Genomic DNA, 16,281 nt, shown 5'->3' with positions numbered 1-16,281 from the left:
CTCTTGGTACCAAAAGGATTAGGCTGAGTTCTCTAGAGAAGCAAAACCAGTGAAGTGCGTATATATATATATATATATATATATATATATATATATATATATATATAAAGAGAGAGTGAGAGATTTATCTCAAGGAAATGGCTCACGTGATTGTAGAGGCTGGCAAGTCCCAAGTCCGTGGGTCAGGCATCAGCTGGAGGCTTCTCCTGGCTCACGTAGCTGCAGAGGCTGATGAATTCAAGATCAGCAAGTCAGACAGCAGGCTGCTGGCTTACAGGCTACAAATTCCAAGATTGGTAGGTAATACGGCATGCTGCTGGCTCAAGTCCTAAGAACCAGAGGTCATATGATGATGAGCCAGGTGCAGGATCCTAAGCGAGAGAAAGCCAACAAGCTTTGCCAAGGTGTTCATATATATGGGGTGCAGGCCACATCTCTGAAGAAACTCCTCTTACAACTGATTAGCTGATCACATCAGATCATACATTATACCACAAAATGGAGAATGACTACATCATTAGAAAACTGCCAAACTACTGTATTAAATAACTGCCAAACCACTAAGAATCATGGCCCAGCCAAGCTGATACACAACCTTAACCATTACATCATTCTTCCCAATGTTATCCATAATTTGTTATGATCCACACAGTGGAATGCCTTTTCATAGTCAATAAAACATAGGTAAACATCTTTCTGGTATTCTCCGCTTTCAGCCAAGATCTATCTGATATCAGCAATGATATCCCTCCCATGTCCTCTTCTGAATCAGGCTTGAATGTCTGGCAGTTCCCTATCAATGTATTGCTGCAGCCATTTTTTAATTATCTTCAGCAAAATTTTCCTTGCATGTGATATTAATGATCTTGCTTAGTTCCCTTGACCCTGCCCACACCTTTGCAAATAGCCCCTTAACTGTGCACTTTGCACAGGCCCCATAGCCCATTTGATCATGTGTTATGGATTGAATCATGTCCTCCAAAATGATATGTTGAAGTCCTAACCCCTAGTACAGGTGAATGTGACCTTGTTTGAAACAGGGTCTTTGAAGAAGTTATCAGTTACATAAATACATATCGGAGCAGAGTGAGTCTTAATACCATTTGAGTGGAAGGAGAGAAGAGACATGCAGAGGAAGGACAACATGTGATGCTGAAGCCAAAAGCCAAGGAACACCAGAAGCCACCAGAAGTCAGGAGAGAGGCATGGAACAGGCTGTCCCTCAAAGCTTCAGAAAGAATCAACACAGCCAACACCCTGATCTGGGATTCTCAGCCTCCAGAACCATAAGACCTAAATTTCTGTTCTTACAAGTTACCCAGTTTGTAATACAGTAGTCCCTGACTTACGACATATTTGAGTTACAACAAACCACAGTTAGGACCATCTGGTTTTCGTTTTCTTTTTTTGGACATCTTATCGTTAGTAATATGTGCTACGTACAACGTTCCAGTGCATAATTTGCCGATGTTATCATTCTCAGATGTTCACTCGCAGATATTCAAAGACCAAATTTATAAAGATACTGATAATAAAAGACAATAATAAGGAAATCTAAAAAAAGAAAAAGGTATTCGACTTATGTCAGAACTGAGTTCCAGCAGAGTAGTCAGAATAGAAAATGTCATAAGTCAGAGACTAGCTGTACTTTGTTACAGCAGCTCCAGGAAACGAGTGCAATAATACACTATGCAGTATGCTTCCTGCTGGGCCCTGACTGTGCAAGCACCCACTGCATGTCCAGCTGGGCGGGCGCAGCAGGGAACAAGATCCAGATGACCTCCACAGAGGTATGGGCTGGTGGGGAAGACAAGCCACCAACAAATGCCAAGAAGGGAAGTTTGGCAGGCAAAGCAAGCCCCTGGCTGGGAGGCTGCCTTGTCCAAGGGCCAGAACAAACCCTGCATCCTTCTCCCTGGGCCGTTGTGCCACGCACTCATCAGACAAATCAGCTCTGTGGGGATCCCAGTCCCTGGACCAGTGCATCATGATCTAACACTGTCCCCAGGGTTGGCATGGGAAAGCCCTCTATCTACAGCATTTCTGGGCCCCCACCAAGCACTGCCCCCCCACAGGAGGAGATGACCCTCAGTGGCTCTGGCTGGGAACTGGCATCACTGGATTGCCACTTTGGGACAGCATGGATCACCGTTGTACCAGCATCTGTGGGGGCCCTGGTACATGCTGGCACACAAAAGGTGTCAGTAATTCCTTACTGGAAGAATGAACACCTACCTGGATCCACCTATCTCCCTTCTGATCATGTGCAGTCTGCTGGCTCACCTCCTGTCCTCTGCCAACCAGGGCTGTGATCACATCTGCTGACACCTGGTGGGAGATGGGAAGGCACTGTGCCAGGCAGACTAGGGGTCATGGAACAAGATGAGTGGATAAACCATGATGGACAGTGGCTCCCTGAGTCAGCCCATCTTGGTGCATCTGTGCCCAAGAGGTCTAAAAGCTGAACCAAAGAAGTGGCTGGATGTGGGCTGGTGTCAAGCATCAGTGATGGGCATGGGGGTGTTTCACATTATGGAAGGGGGTGGCACAGCTGGAAGCAGCCCCGCTCCGAGCAAGGGAGGCACCCAGGGTTCATTCTGCAGGTGCCGGCATGAGACCCCAGCCCTGGAGGAAGAAGAGGCTACCCCTTCACATCGCTCAAAGGAGAGGAGATGACTGGTCCCAGGGGAGGATGACTTTACCCCTGTGGGTTTCTGGGACAGAATGAAGGGGACTGAATGCCAGGTGGAGGCAAAGCCTCTCCTGGGGCTGGAAATAACAGTGGTAATTGTAGCTGTCTGTGTTTCCATCATCACCCACACTGGCCTGAGGGCCTGGCCCAGATCATCTCACTGGGTCTCCTTAGTGACACTCAAGGAAAGTATAGCCACAAACCCCCATTTTACAAGTGAGAAAACTGAGGCCCCGAGATTGTGATCCATGGCACCTCCACCACCCAAGTGTTCATGTGAGAACTGGGAAGTGCTCATTGTGGACAGCCCACCTGTGAGCTCTCTGATGCACTGTGGACGCTTCATGGTCTGCCAGCAGGGTCCACACCCACCCACAGGGCCATCACTGCTCCCCGTCAGTGGGTAGGCCCCCAGAACCCCACTGGTCCCCCTGCCACATGACCCCAGGCCTGCAGCCCTAGTGGGGAAGGAAGGTGCCTCCTGCACTGGAGACACCTGGTACCAGGAAGCCTCCCCTGATCCCTTCTTCTCTGGGCTCCCACGGCCCAATGCCCTGCTCTGGGCCCTGTTGTCCTTGCACTCTGACCCCCAGGTACCACCCCTGCCTCTCCCCATGGGGTACAGGCTTTGGCAGTAAGGACCCAAGAGTATACAGAAGGCTGGGCTCCAGCCCCTGCAGAGCTCAGAGTCAAATAATCACCCAGGTACATGTGAAACCGGAGTCCCCGGGTGGCACAAATGGCTAAGTGCTCTACTACCAAACAAAAAGGTTGGCAGTTTGAACCCACCCAGTGGCACCTCAGTAGAAACGCCTGGCAATCTGCTTCCAAAAGCTCACAGCCTTGAAAACTCCATGGAGCACAGCTCTACGCTGCAGGCATGGGGTTGCCATGAGTCAGAATCAGCTCATTAGCAACTGGGCTGGTTGTTGTTTGATTGTGGAACAGCAGCCATGTGTGCTGTGGGAGCAGCCTGCTGAAGAGCATCTGAAACCGAAGGATCCACGGGGTTCACCCAGCCACGAGCAAAGGGACGATCATCTTCACTGAGGCAACAGCATGTACAAAAGCCGTGTGCTGGAAGGGAGCTGTGTAACCAAGAGCCAGAGAGGACCACCTTGGCTGGAGGACAGACAAGAATGGGGACAGGAATCAAGAAGGGTAGGGGGAAAGGAGAAACCCAGGCCCCCAAGGACCCTGAGGTGATGGCTGTGACCTCATCCAAAAAAAGGTGAAGAGCCACTGGAGGGTCCACAGCAGAGGAGTGACTGGGCCAGGTTTCCATTTTAGAAAGATGGCTCAGGATGAAGGGTAAGAAAAGAATCAGGAAGACCAATGGGACCCTGGGCAGATTCCAAGTTCAAGCTGGAGATGGGAGGCTGCCTTGGGTGGGATGGTGGAGGGGTATTTTGGAGGTAGTTAACAGGACTTGGGGAAGGACTGCTGGGGAGGGGAGGGCCATGTGGTCGCAGGTCCTTGACCGAGTCAGGGCACTCTGGAAGATGAACCATGGAGGAATGAGCCCCTGAGCCCAGGATTGGATGTGGCGAGTTTGAGGTATCTGAAGACCTCCGCGGAAATATTGGGTGAATGGTCTCACCCCCTCAGGAGCAAGGAATAATGAAGAAAACTTAAAGATAAAAGGGAAAGATTAGTCCAAGGCACTTATGGACCACAACTACCACAGCCTCCACCAGACTGAGTCCAGTACAAAGGGATGGTGCTCTGCTACCACCGCTGACTGTTCTGACTGGGATCACAATAGAGGGTCTCAGACAGAGGTGGAGAAAAATGTAGAACAAAATTCTAACTCAAAAGAAAGACCAGACTTGCTGGCCTGACAGAGACTGGAGAAACCCTGAGAGTATGGCCCCCGGACACTCTTTTAGCTCAGTAATGAAGTCACTCCTGAGGTTCCCCCTCAGCCAAAGATTGGACAGGCCCGTAAAACAAAATGAGACTAAAGGTGCGCACCAGCCCAGGGGCAAGGACTGGAAGCCCGGAGCGGACAGGAAAGCTGGTAATAGGGAACCCAAGGTTGAGAAGGGAGAGTGGTGACATGTCATGGAGTGGTTAGCCAATGTCAAAAAACAATATCTGTACTAACTGTTTAATGAGAAACTAGTTTGTTCTTTAAACCTTCACCTAAAGTACAATAAAAATAATAAAGAAAATGTTTAAAAAAAGAAATATTGGGTGAGCAGTGGGGTCTAGGCAGAGTAAGAGGAGATGGGACCAGGGGACCTCCCCATCAATCCCCAGAATGCCAGCAAAGGACATCCAGGCAGCCCTGAACCTCCTCCAATCCTCTGCCAAGGCCACCCTGGTAAGCTTCTGCCTTGATGACGCTGTGGTCTCTGACAGAGTCTTTGTGGAGCCTGGTTTTCTGGTGTGAAATTCAATATTCATGAAAGTTGATCCCTTCTGTGGACTTGGGGCCCAGGAGAAAGTAAAAGTCCAGTTGCCATTGAGTTGACTCCAACTTACAGAGACACCATGTATATCAGAGTAGAACTGTGCATTGAATCAGCCATTGAAAACTCTGTAGGTTTTTCAGTGGCTGAGTTTTAAGAAGTAGATATCCCTTCCAGTACCTTTCTTTCAAGGCACCTCTGGGGAGACTTGAGCCTCCAGTCTTTCAGTTAGCAGCTGAGCCGTTAACCGTTTGTACCAACCAGGGACTCCATGGAAGAGGGAAATGAGCAGGTGCGGGGTAGAAGGCTGCATGGAGTACCATGGACAGCTCCACCAACAGTGCCCTCAGGCCAGCAGGTGGATATCCTGGCCAGCCTGAACCCCAGCCCAAGCTCCGGGCGCCCCAGGACATTACACAAGCCCTCCTCTCTCCAAAGCTTCAGAACTGAACAAAAGAAAACCAAACAACAGGGGCTCCCGACTTTCCTGCCTTCTGTTGCTGGGAGAAGATTGTGGGTGCCTGTGCCCGTCCCCAGTCCTCCCAGCCAATTTCCGCCTGGGAACTTGCCAGAGATCTCAACCCCAGATGAGTTCAAGGAGGTAGACGAGGCTTTAGGAAGACAAAGGTGCACAGAGGCAGGAATGGTCATAAAGCAATAGGAGAGGCATAATGGTGCCTGGACTGTTAATTTGTGACTAATTTGTTGCACAATGAGGTTGCAATTTTCTAATTGTGATTGCCATTTTAATTTTACTCATGACTGTGCAACCAACAATGTATAGTTGAGTAATTAAAATTAATTGTATCTTCACCTGCATATTTCCATTAGGCTGGTAAATTTAGTCTGTAAGCTCAATGATTTTGTTCTCTCAAAGATGCGGAATTCATTTCGCCGAACCCAATTCTGCCACACTTGGTAACTCCCCACTCTGACAGTGGCGCTTTCGCTCCACCAAGGGGGGCAGGCAGGCCCCTTCTCTGACCTACCACCTCAGTGCTCAGCAGGGCTGAAGAGCTGAGCCCCTGAGAGCATACACTGGGCCCCGAGAGCCCATTATTTATTGCATTGCTAATGAGTGATTAGGTCCCTGAATTGTACATGGAGATTTTGTGAATAATCTTGGAAAACACAAACGACCTATCTTGACTGAATTAAGCCCTGGAATAACTCCCACTTTTCCTGGTGGGAACGTCCCAGTGGCCTTTGAGGAGAGTGGATGGGCCAGACCTTAGATTTCTCCCGAATTCCAGAACCAGAACTTGGGATCAGAGGTGTTGAGGGTCAGGTCCAGAAAGCTGAGTCCCCTTCCTAGCAGCTCCCCAGGGTCCGCTGGAGAAAGCACTTCTCCTATGCTGGAGGAGGGCGACTGCAGGATCCTGGGTGCACTGTGGAGGTCAAAGGGACCAGCCTTATGACCCTCGTGCCTGCTATACCTGGGCAGCACAAGGGCCTCAGCCCAGCCAATCAGATGGGCCCTACCAGCATCCTGAGTCCATGGCACATCCTGACATACATGTACGGCAACCCATGGGCAGCCTAGTCGAACCAGGCAGATGGGCCTTGCAGTAGTGCTAGGCTTCCCAGAGCCCATGTAAGCCTGCCCGCCACCCACCATTCCTCCCCAACAAATTGTGTGTGGCCAGTTAGCTGGCATTAGTTTCTGTGGCTTGTGACCAGTAGCCCAACTGACCCAGATGTGATCCAGTCCGCACAGGGCCAAGCTGAGATCTGGTGGGCACAGGGGTTTGGCTTGGTGTCCCAGTCCACATCTACCACCACATGGTGAAGGCAGGGCGCCCTTGGGGAGGAAAGAAGACGGAAGAAGGGCCTGCCTGAGAAAGAGAGATCTTGGAGACCCAGAGAGCGTGTGGAGTAAGTGATGGCAGGCAGCCAGTGGGCACTGGTGTTGTCACTGGCTGGGGGAGGCATCCAGGTTAGGGCAGGAAGGACAGCGGCATCCCCAGCCACCCGAGATGCAAATATGGTTCTTGGACCTGAGTGTCCCAAGGGCAGGAAATGAGGTAGGGGAACCAGAGACCTCAGGAAAAATGCCTAGAGAGGCCAAGCCTGGGTGTCCGGACCACCATAGGCTTACTGGCCTGACCGGGGGAGCAAAGAAGATGCAGGTCAGACCAGCATCCATGCTCATCCGCGGCCTACGTGGCTCCTGAGACTCCCCTTGGGGTACCCAGGGACTGTCCTCAGGAGTCCCCAGTGGGTCAGGGGTGGAAAAGGGGCTTGGCAGGACCAGTCTAGGAAGATGATGTCCAGCCTTGAGCCAGGTTAACCTTGGTGGCCCCGGCAACTTCTCTTCTGAGAATTTCTAGGCTCCCAAGTGCCCTGACCCCACCCTGAAGTTTCAGACATCCCTCTGATGGGTAAACTGAGGCCAGGGAGGGCTGGCCTTCCTGGGGTCATATGTGGGAGGGTGCCTCCTCCTTCTGCATCCTGAGTCTCCACAGGATGCAGCACCAGGGGCTGCCCCAGGAAGACCCAGCAGAATCACCAGGAGAATGTCTGGTGTACCCCACCGCACCCACTAGAGATGCAGACCCTTAGGCCAGGCTCCTGCTGAGAGTTATGGGTGGGAGGCGGAAGGGAGCCAGCACCCAGTGAGTCCTGGCTGGGGAGGGGGTTAGGCTGGAGGAAGTCCCTCCCCAGCGAAACCCTGGCCCACAAGAGTAAAAGGGGATGGTGACTCGGAGCCACCCAGCAGAGTGCAGTGTCAGCCATGACGCCCCAAGGAGCTCACATGGGAGGGAGTGAGGCTGGGGGCAGCAGGCAAAGGCTAGGCAAGGTGTGGCTCTCTGGCTTCTCCTCTCAAGGTGAGGTTTTGGCTCACAGTGTAGTCTTTGCACTATCCAGGTCAGACCAAAAGGTCCAGGGGAAAGGGATCCCTGCTACAGGTGTTCTGAAGCTGATGGGGACAGTTGCCTGTCACAGAGGGACCCTGTGCCTCCTTCTCTGAGTTGAAAGTTATCAATCCAAGTGAGCCAGGAGACCTCACATTGCTGTCACCTCTTCCCCAAGGCGGGCTATAGTCATCCTATCTCTGCATTCAGCAAACACACCAGGTGCTAAGTACACACTTGCTGAGCAGATGGATGGATGCATGGATGGATGGGTAGATGGAAAATTAGATGGACTGATGGATAATCATGTGGATGTAAAGATGGATGGGCAGATGACTGGAAGGATGGATGGATGGATGGATGGATGGATGGATGGATGGATGGATGGATGGATGGATGGATGGATGGATGGATGGATGGATGGATGGATGGATGGATGGATGGATGGATGGATGGATGGATGGATGGATGGATGGATGGATGGATGGATGGATGGATGGATGGATGGATGGATGGATGGATGGATGGATGGATGGATGGATGGGCAAACGAGTGGGCAAAAAGATTAATGGTTGGATGAACAGACGGACAGGTGGATGGATGGATGATTGGATGGGTGGATAGACATATGGACAGATGGGTGGACAGCCAAAGGGATGAATGGGTGGAGAAGCATCTATTTCCAGGTTCCCTGATGAGTTACCAAGGGCCCAGCCCTCCTTCCCACCCAGTCTGGAGTCCTCTGGTTGTTCACATTCTAGGGTGCGTTTTGGAGGGGACGGGTAATAAATAGTAAATTCGGAAAACATATAGAATGTCTTGCTGAGAAGCGCTACAGAAAAAATAGTTCAGGGAAGGGGGTGGGCTGCTGAGGGCTGGCCAGGGGCCAGAAAGGTCACAGGAAGGGATCAGTGTTTGAACAAAGACTGAGGAAGCAAGGGGGAGGGCTGGAGAAACAGCCAGGGAGCCAGGAGGCCGCTGAGCACGTGGAGACTGAGATGCTCACTGCACTTGGGGGCGGGATGTCCAGGACATTGGATTTAGGAGTGTGGAGTTCAGAGAAGAGGCCCGCCTGGAGATGAATATTCTGGAGCCCTGGGTTTAGGGTTTGATGCCCTGAGGCAGGAGGGGGTGGGGATGGCCCCTGGGGGGCCCGACATCAGGCGGCTCTGCAATGGAGGAACTCCTGGGGTCTCCGGAGTGAGACTTCGCAGGAGGCCGGGTCCGTGCAGCCCAGCCCGGGAGAGAGGAGCAGATGAGGGGCCTCCTCGTCCCCCTTTTCCCCGTCCTCCCTCCCCGCCCCCCCCCCCCCCCGTCCCCCGTCCCCAACACACACAGAAGCCACGCAGGGTGGTTTCCGTGTCTGCCACTGGGCGGGGCCAGGCTTCACCTGAAAGTGACCTCGCCCCGTGGGACTCCCGCGCTCCTGCGCCTCTCCGCCTGGGCGGGGACTCCGACAGGGAGGCAGCGCTCGTGCGTCCCGCCCAGCCCGACCCGCCCGTGTGGGGCCCCGGTGGACACTGGGCGCCGCCCCAGCGCGGCGGGGACCGCTGACACCCGTCAGGCCCGATAACGGGCTTGGCGGCGCGGACGCGGCGAGCGCATTAATCTTCCCCAAATTAAAATCTGCAGCGCGGCGTTTAAGATTGAGGCCACCACGGTTCAGCGCGGTGTGACCGCCAATTTTGATAAAAGTGTTTTAAGAGAGGGGAGACGGAGATAAATTGCCTGCGGCTGCGACGCGCGCCGGGGTGAGAGCCGCGCGCGGGCGGCCGCGGACACCAGGTCGCCCCCGCCGCTGCCGCGCCGCTTCCTGGCAGTGACGGTCCGTGTGACAACCCATCGGCGGCCCGCGGCCTGGAAGGCACGACGGACCCTGCCTGGCAGCTCCTGTCTCGAAAAACGGCGAGCCGGCTCCGGAGCTCCCGGGGCGCACAGCATCCACCCAGCCTGCGCCTCTGGGAGCTACACCCCGGGACCCCCTCCCTCAGGGCAAACATGCCTCCTATTCGTCCTTGTGTCCCTGAGTTTAACCATGTCCACCTGGGACCTTACCACGTGGTTTGCATTATTACCTGGTGCCGTCCAGTAGATTCAACTCATAGCAATCATATAGGACAGAGTAGAACTGCCCCATAGGGTTTCCAAGGCTGTAATCTTTACAGGAGCAGACTGCCAGCCACATCTTTCTCCCGAGAAGGCATTGGTGGTGCCGACCTTTCTGTTTGCAGCTGAGCGCTTAACCATTGCACCACCAGGGCTCCTTCCCCTAAAGATTACAGTCTAGAAAACCCTATGGGGCAGTTCCACTCTGTCCCATGGAGTCGCTATGAGTGGAGACTCCATGCACGTTGGCAACAACAGGCTGCTGTAGCTTCCTTCATTCCACTAATAGTTCTTGAGTACCCCTGTGCCCCTGCGGCCCACTGGATCCTGCCCTGGGCTCCTGCAGGCTGCCATGTCCACCCCATCACTGGACTGTGGTGGTCAGGCTCAGCAGCCAGCCCTGCTCAGATGTTCCAGGTCCAGGCAGCAAAGCCCAGGACCATGTTCACACTCTGCAGCCCCAGGACAGCCCAGCAACCCCCAGTCTGACAGGCAGGCATAGCTGGCAGCCAGCCCTGGAAACACCCCCAGGATTTCCCTGCCCCCTGCTCACATGGTCCCACCAACAGGGCCCTTTTTCCGCCTCTCCTCCAAACCAGATTTGCCCTATTTCAAGGTCAGGGCCAAAGCCCCCTCCTCCATGATGTCTTTTTCCTGGTGCCCACTGCCTCCTGCTGACCCTACTGAGCAATGCCATCCAGCCCCAACCCAAGCCCCTCCCCTTCGCTGCCCCTCACTCTCTTGCTCCTGTCTTTAAGGGTGCCTGGCCCCCCTCCCAGGCTCTTCTCAGTCTTGAGTTCTGCCCCCAGCATCGGTTCCAGCTGGTCCCCTGTCCCCACCCTTCCATAAACCCCCACCAGAGGCTGCTTCGGCAGCTTCGGCTTTCCAGCCAGAGCCAGAGCTGCTTCAGGGACAGGCCTGGATGGCCTGGTAGGCAGGCGAGACATGGACATGCACAGTCTCTACAGCGAGGTGGAAGCACTGGCCTGGAGTCCTGGGCAGAGCTGGGCCAAGGTCCAGGGGGCCTGGGTCTGAAAAGGCATGCTTCTCGCGGGCTTCCTGGAGGAGGGAGAGTCTCAGCCTACCTAGAGGAAGGCATAGGAGGTATGGAGGCACAGAAGTCCCCCTTAGGTCTGGGGTCAGGATGAGGTGGGGCCAGGGGAGGGGGTTACTGGGGACTTGGGGTGGGTCTGGGAAGGTTTCCCAGAGGAAAGGGCTGGCATCTGCAGCTGGACACGTGGTCGGCTGCTTCCACCTTTGCTTACAAAGTTGAAGCCAGCAACAAATACTGGGTCTGCAGCGGGCATCCCTGGCCTGCTGTCTCTCCCCCTGAGCAGCGTGAAATTGATATTTAAAACTGATTGTACAGCGCACGGGGGCAGCCGGGGCCAGCCTGCGGCCAGACCGTGGCCTGTTCATTCCATCTCGCCTCAGGCTCCATCAGTGACCCCAGCCAAGGGATTAGGAGGCCTCGGATGAGGGGCTTATCTCCGGTGGACAGCGGTAGCCCCCACCCCTGCTGCCAGCCCATGGCCCCCTCCCTTGGCTGCCCAGTGGCTGCAAGATGCCCCCTCCCACTGAGAGTGGCCCTCAGTTCTCATAACATCCAATTACTGCCCCGACTGCTGTCTGGGCTCCGATCAAATCGCTCAGCTGCACTGAGGAGCCCCAAACAGGTCAATCTCGGCCAGTTAGACACGGTGTCTGCGCCGGGGCTGCACGCAGCCACCTCGGGAACTAGAGAAGTCTGCACACACTGCCTGGGAGGTTGCCCCAGCCACCCAGCCCCTCAGTGGAGCTGGGCTCTGGCTGTGTTCAAGGCCAAGGAGGAGAGCACTGTCTGAGCACGCAGGGCACAGGGCACTCCAGGGCAGTGACTTGCTCAGCTCTGTCAGTCACTGCCACCCCTTGGGACCCTGGGTCCAGGCCTGCACTGCCCAGTGCGCTGGGTCAAATAATGTCCCCCCAAAAACTCATGCCCATTGGGACGTCAGAACGTGACTTATTTGGAAATGAGACTTGCAGGCGTAATTAGCTAACTTAAGGTGAGGTCATCCTGGATTAAAATGGGTCATAAATCTAGTGACTGCTGTCCTTATAAGGAGAAGGCTCAGAGGCACAGACAACAGAGATGGCATATGACTGGAACACCAAGGGCTGTCAACAGCCACCAGGAGCTGGAAGAGGCAAGGAAGCGTTCTCTGCAGAGAGGATGGTCTTGCCCACACGTTGATTTTGGACTTCTAACCTCCAGAACTATGAGAGAATAATTTTTGCTGTTTTAAGCCACCTTGTTATTGTTGTTGTTGTGGTTAGGTGCCATCAAGTTGGTTCCGACTCATAGCAACCCTATATACAACAGAACGAAACACTGCCCGGTCCTGCGCCATGCTCACGATCGTTGCTATGTTTGAACTCATTGTTGCAGCCACTGTGTCAATCTATTTTGTTGAGGGTCTTCCCTCACTTTACCAAGCATGATGTCCTTCTCCAGGGACTGATCCCTCCTGATAACACATCCAAAGTCCGTGAGACAAAGTCTCGCCATCCTCACTTCCAAGGACCGCTCTGGCTGCACTTCTTCCAGGACAGATTTGTTCATCCCTCTGGCAGTGAATGGTATATTCAATATTCTTCCCCACCCCCAGAATTCAAAGCCGTCAATTCTTCTTTGGTCTTCCTTATTCATTGTCCAGCTTTCACATGCATGTTAGGCAGTTGAAAACACCATGGCTTGAGTATGGCGCACTTTAGTCCTCAAAGTGACATCTTTGCATTTTAACACTTTAAAGAGGTCTTTTGCAGCAGATTTGCCAGATGCAATATGTTTTTTGATTTCTTGACTGCTGCTTCCATGGGTGTTAATTGTGCATCCAAGTAAAAGGAAGTCCCTGACGATGTCAATTAAGCCACCTAAGCTGTGGTCATTTGTTGAGGCAGCCCTAGGAAACTAAGTCCCTGGCTAGTGCAAATGGTTAAACGCTGAAAAGGTTGGAGGTTTGAACCCACTCAGTGGCACCTCAGAAGAGAGGCCTGGAGACCTCCTTACAAAAGGTCACAGCCATGACAGTCCTTATGGAACACAGTCCTACCCTGTAACACGTGGGGTCGCCCCAAATTAGAACCAACTCCACAGCAACTAGTTAGGGATTTTTTTGTTTGTTTAGAAAACTAATACACCCAGTGTGTTGGTGAAAGCCCCCAATCCCTACCTACCCTACCTCCCATCACCTTCCTCCTTCCAAACCTCCCCTCCTCACTAGGGCCCCTCTCAGCTCCCACACTCCTGCCCTGCTGTTCTGGGGTGCCATCTGTGCCTCGCCTCCTGGCACAGCCACCCCTCTCTCTCTCTGCCTACTGAATCTACCCAGAAACCTCAGCCTCTCCTCCCAGTCTCAGCGAGTCACCAAACAAGCCAGTCCTGCCATGGACCCCACCCCTCACTCTCGGGCCCATGTAGGACCCTTCTCTGGCCTTTAGAAACCCCCAGTCCCATTCCTCTCCACCTCATCAGAGTCAACCACACTCTCAGGAAAGGACATGGGGCAGAGGGCACTGTGTTGAGGGTCATTCGAGCAGACCTGGGTTCAAATCCTCAGCCTCCCTGAGGATGTTTGCATTTTCTCAGTGCTTGCATCTGTAGAATGGGGGAGACACATTGTTGAGGTGACCCGTCATTCATCATCTGTTATGAATTAAGCTGTGTCCCCGAAAAGTGTGTTGGAAATCCTACTAAAACCATGGTTATAATCCCATTTGAGGATAGATAGGGTTGTCTTTGTTATGTTAATGACGCAGTATTCATGTAGGGTGTGTTTTAAATCAAACTCTTTTGAGATATAAAAGAGCAGATTAAGCAAGGAAGTAGAGATGGGGGCAGGTGAAGATCACCAGGGAAAAGAAGCTAAAAGACTAGGACCTTCCTCCAGAGCCAACAGAGAGAAAGACTTCCCCTAGGGTGGCACCCTGAATTCAGACTTCTAGCCTCCTAACTGTAAGAAAATAAATATCTGTTTGCTAAAGCCACCCACTTGTGATATTTCTGTTGTAACTAAGATACTTTCCAAGCGGGAGAGTGAAACGAAGTGTGTAGTTAATAATTACACCTGGACAGCCAGTATAAACAGGGACTACCCTGTCGGACCAGTACATCTAATGCATTTGAATTATGGTGTTGGTAGAGAATATTGAATATACCATGAAGTGCCAAAAAAGGAGCAAACCTGTCTTGGAAGAAGTACAGCCAGAGTGCTCCTTAGAAGCAAGAATGGCAAAACTTCATCTCACATACTTTGGATATGTTATTAGGAGGGATCAGTCCCTGGGTAAGGGCATCACGCTTGGTAAAGTAGAGGATCAGTGAAAAAGAGGAAAACCCTCAATGAAATGGATTTACGGTGGCTGCAACAATGGGCTTAAACATAGCAACAATTGGGAGGATGGCGCAAGACGGGGCAGTGTTTCGTTCTGTTATAATAGGGCCGCTATGAGTCAGAACTGACTTGACAGCACCCAACAACAGCAAGTATCCTCAAGCCCCAAGGGTTGCTGAGAGAATTAAATGAGGTGATATGCATAAAGCTTCCTTAGCACAGTGTCCCATACCTAATGGGCACTCAACAAATATTAAATCTCATTATTATTACCCCCTGCCCCCTTAGGGTTAGTAGCCACCTGGGCCCTCCTTCAGGGTCCTGCATCCTCAATGCTTAGTGAAAGTTGTCACCAGCACGTGTGGCCAGTCCATCCTGCAGCCAGGCCCCAAACACAGCTCATCCATCTCCCTCCTGCCACATGCACTGATACTCGTCCATGACCTTCCAACAGTGACTCCATCAATTGACAACCTCTTGCACTTGTCTGCTTTACCAAGTGTCTTAGTTATCTAGTTGCTATAACAGAAATACCACAAGTGGATGGTTTTAACAAACAGAAATTTATTCCCTCAGAGTCTAGGAGGCTAGAAGTCCAAATTCAGGGTGCCAGCTCCAGGGGAAAGCTTTCTTTCTCTGTTGCCTCTGGGAGAAGGTCCTTGTCAATCTTCTCAGCACAGGAACCCCAGGACCAGAGGATTCAGTCTGCTCATGGCATTACTTTCTTGGTGGTAATGAGGTCCCCTTGTGTCATGGATTGAATTGTGTCCACCAAAAATATGTGTCAACTTGGTTAGGTCATGATTCCCTATATCGTGTGGTTGTTCTCCATTTTGCAATTGTAATTTTATGTTAAAGATGATTAGGGTGGGATTGTAACACCCTTACCAAGGTCACATCCCTAATCCAATGTAAAGGGAGTTTCCCTGGGGTGTGGTTTGTACCACCTTGAATCTCTCAAAAGATAAAGAGGAAAGGGAAGTGAGCAGAGAGGCGGGACCTCATACCACCAAAAAAGCAGTGCCAGGAGTACAGCACATCCTTTGGACCCAGGGTACCTGTGTGGAGAAGGTTCTCATCCGGGGAAGGTTGACGAGAAGGCCAACGAAGAAAGGAAGCCTTCCCCTGGAGCTGATGCCCGGAATTTAGACTTTTGGCTGACTTTATTGTGAAGAAATAAATTTCTATTTGTTAAAGCATCCCCTTGCGGTATTTCTGTTATAGCAGCACTAGATGACTAAGGCACTCTGTCTCTCTGCTCACTTTTCTCTTTTATATCTCAAAAGAGATTGACTCAAGATACAACCTAATCTTCAGATTGAGTTCTGCCTCATTAACATAACTGCCTCTAGTCCTTCCTCATTAACATCACAGAGGTAGTATTTACAACACATAGGAAAATCATATCAGATCACAAAATGGTGGACAATCACACAATACTGGGAATCATGGCCTAACCAAGTTGACAATAGGTTTTGGCAGGACACAATTCAATCCATAACACCAAGGTATTCAAAACCCATTATGGCAACAGTGTGAGGTCAGCAAGGCAGGGTTCATCCCCATCATCATTCCCAACCTCATCACCCATCATGACTCATCATCACCACCATCAACATTATCACCATCACCATCATTGACCATCATCATCACCACCATCAACATTATCACCATCACCATCATTGACCATCCTCATCACCACCTTCAATATTATCACCATCACCATCATTGACCATCCTCATCACCACCATCAACATTATCACCATCACCATCATTGACCATCCTCATCACCACCATCAACATTATCACCGTCACCATCATTGACCATCCTCATCACCACC

The sequence above is a fragment of the Elephas maximus genome, chromosome 5 (assembly GCF_024166365.1).
Source record: "Elephas maximus indicus isolate mEleMax1 chromosome 5, mEleMax1 primary haplotype, whole genome shotgun sequence".
NCBI lineage: Eukaryota > Metazoa > Chordata > Mammalia > Proboscidea > Elephantidae > Elephas > Elephas maximus.
Note: the sequence above shows the minus strand (reverse complement) of the source record.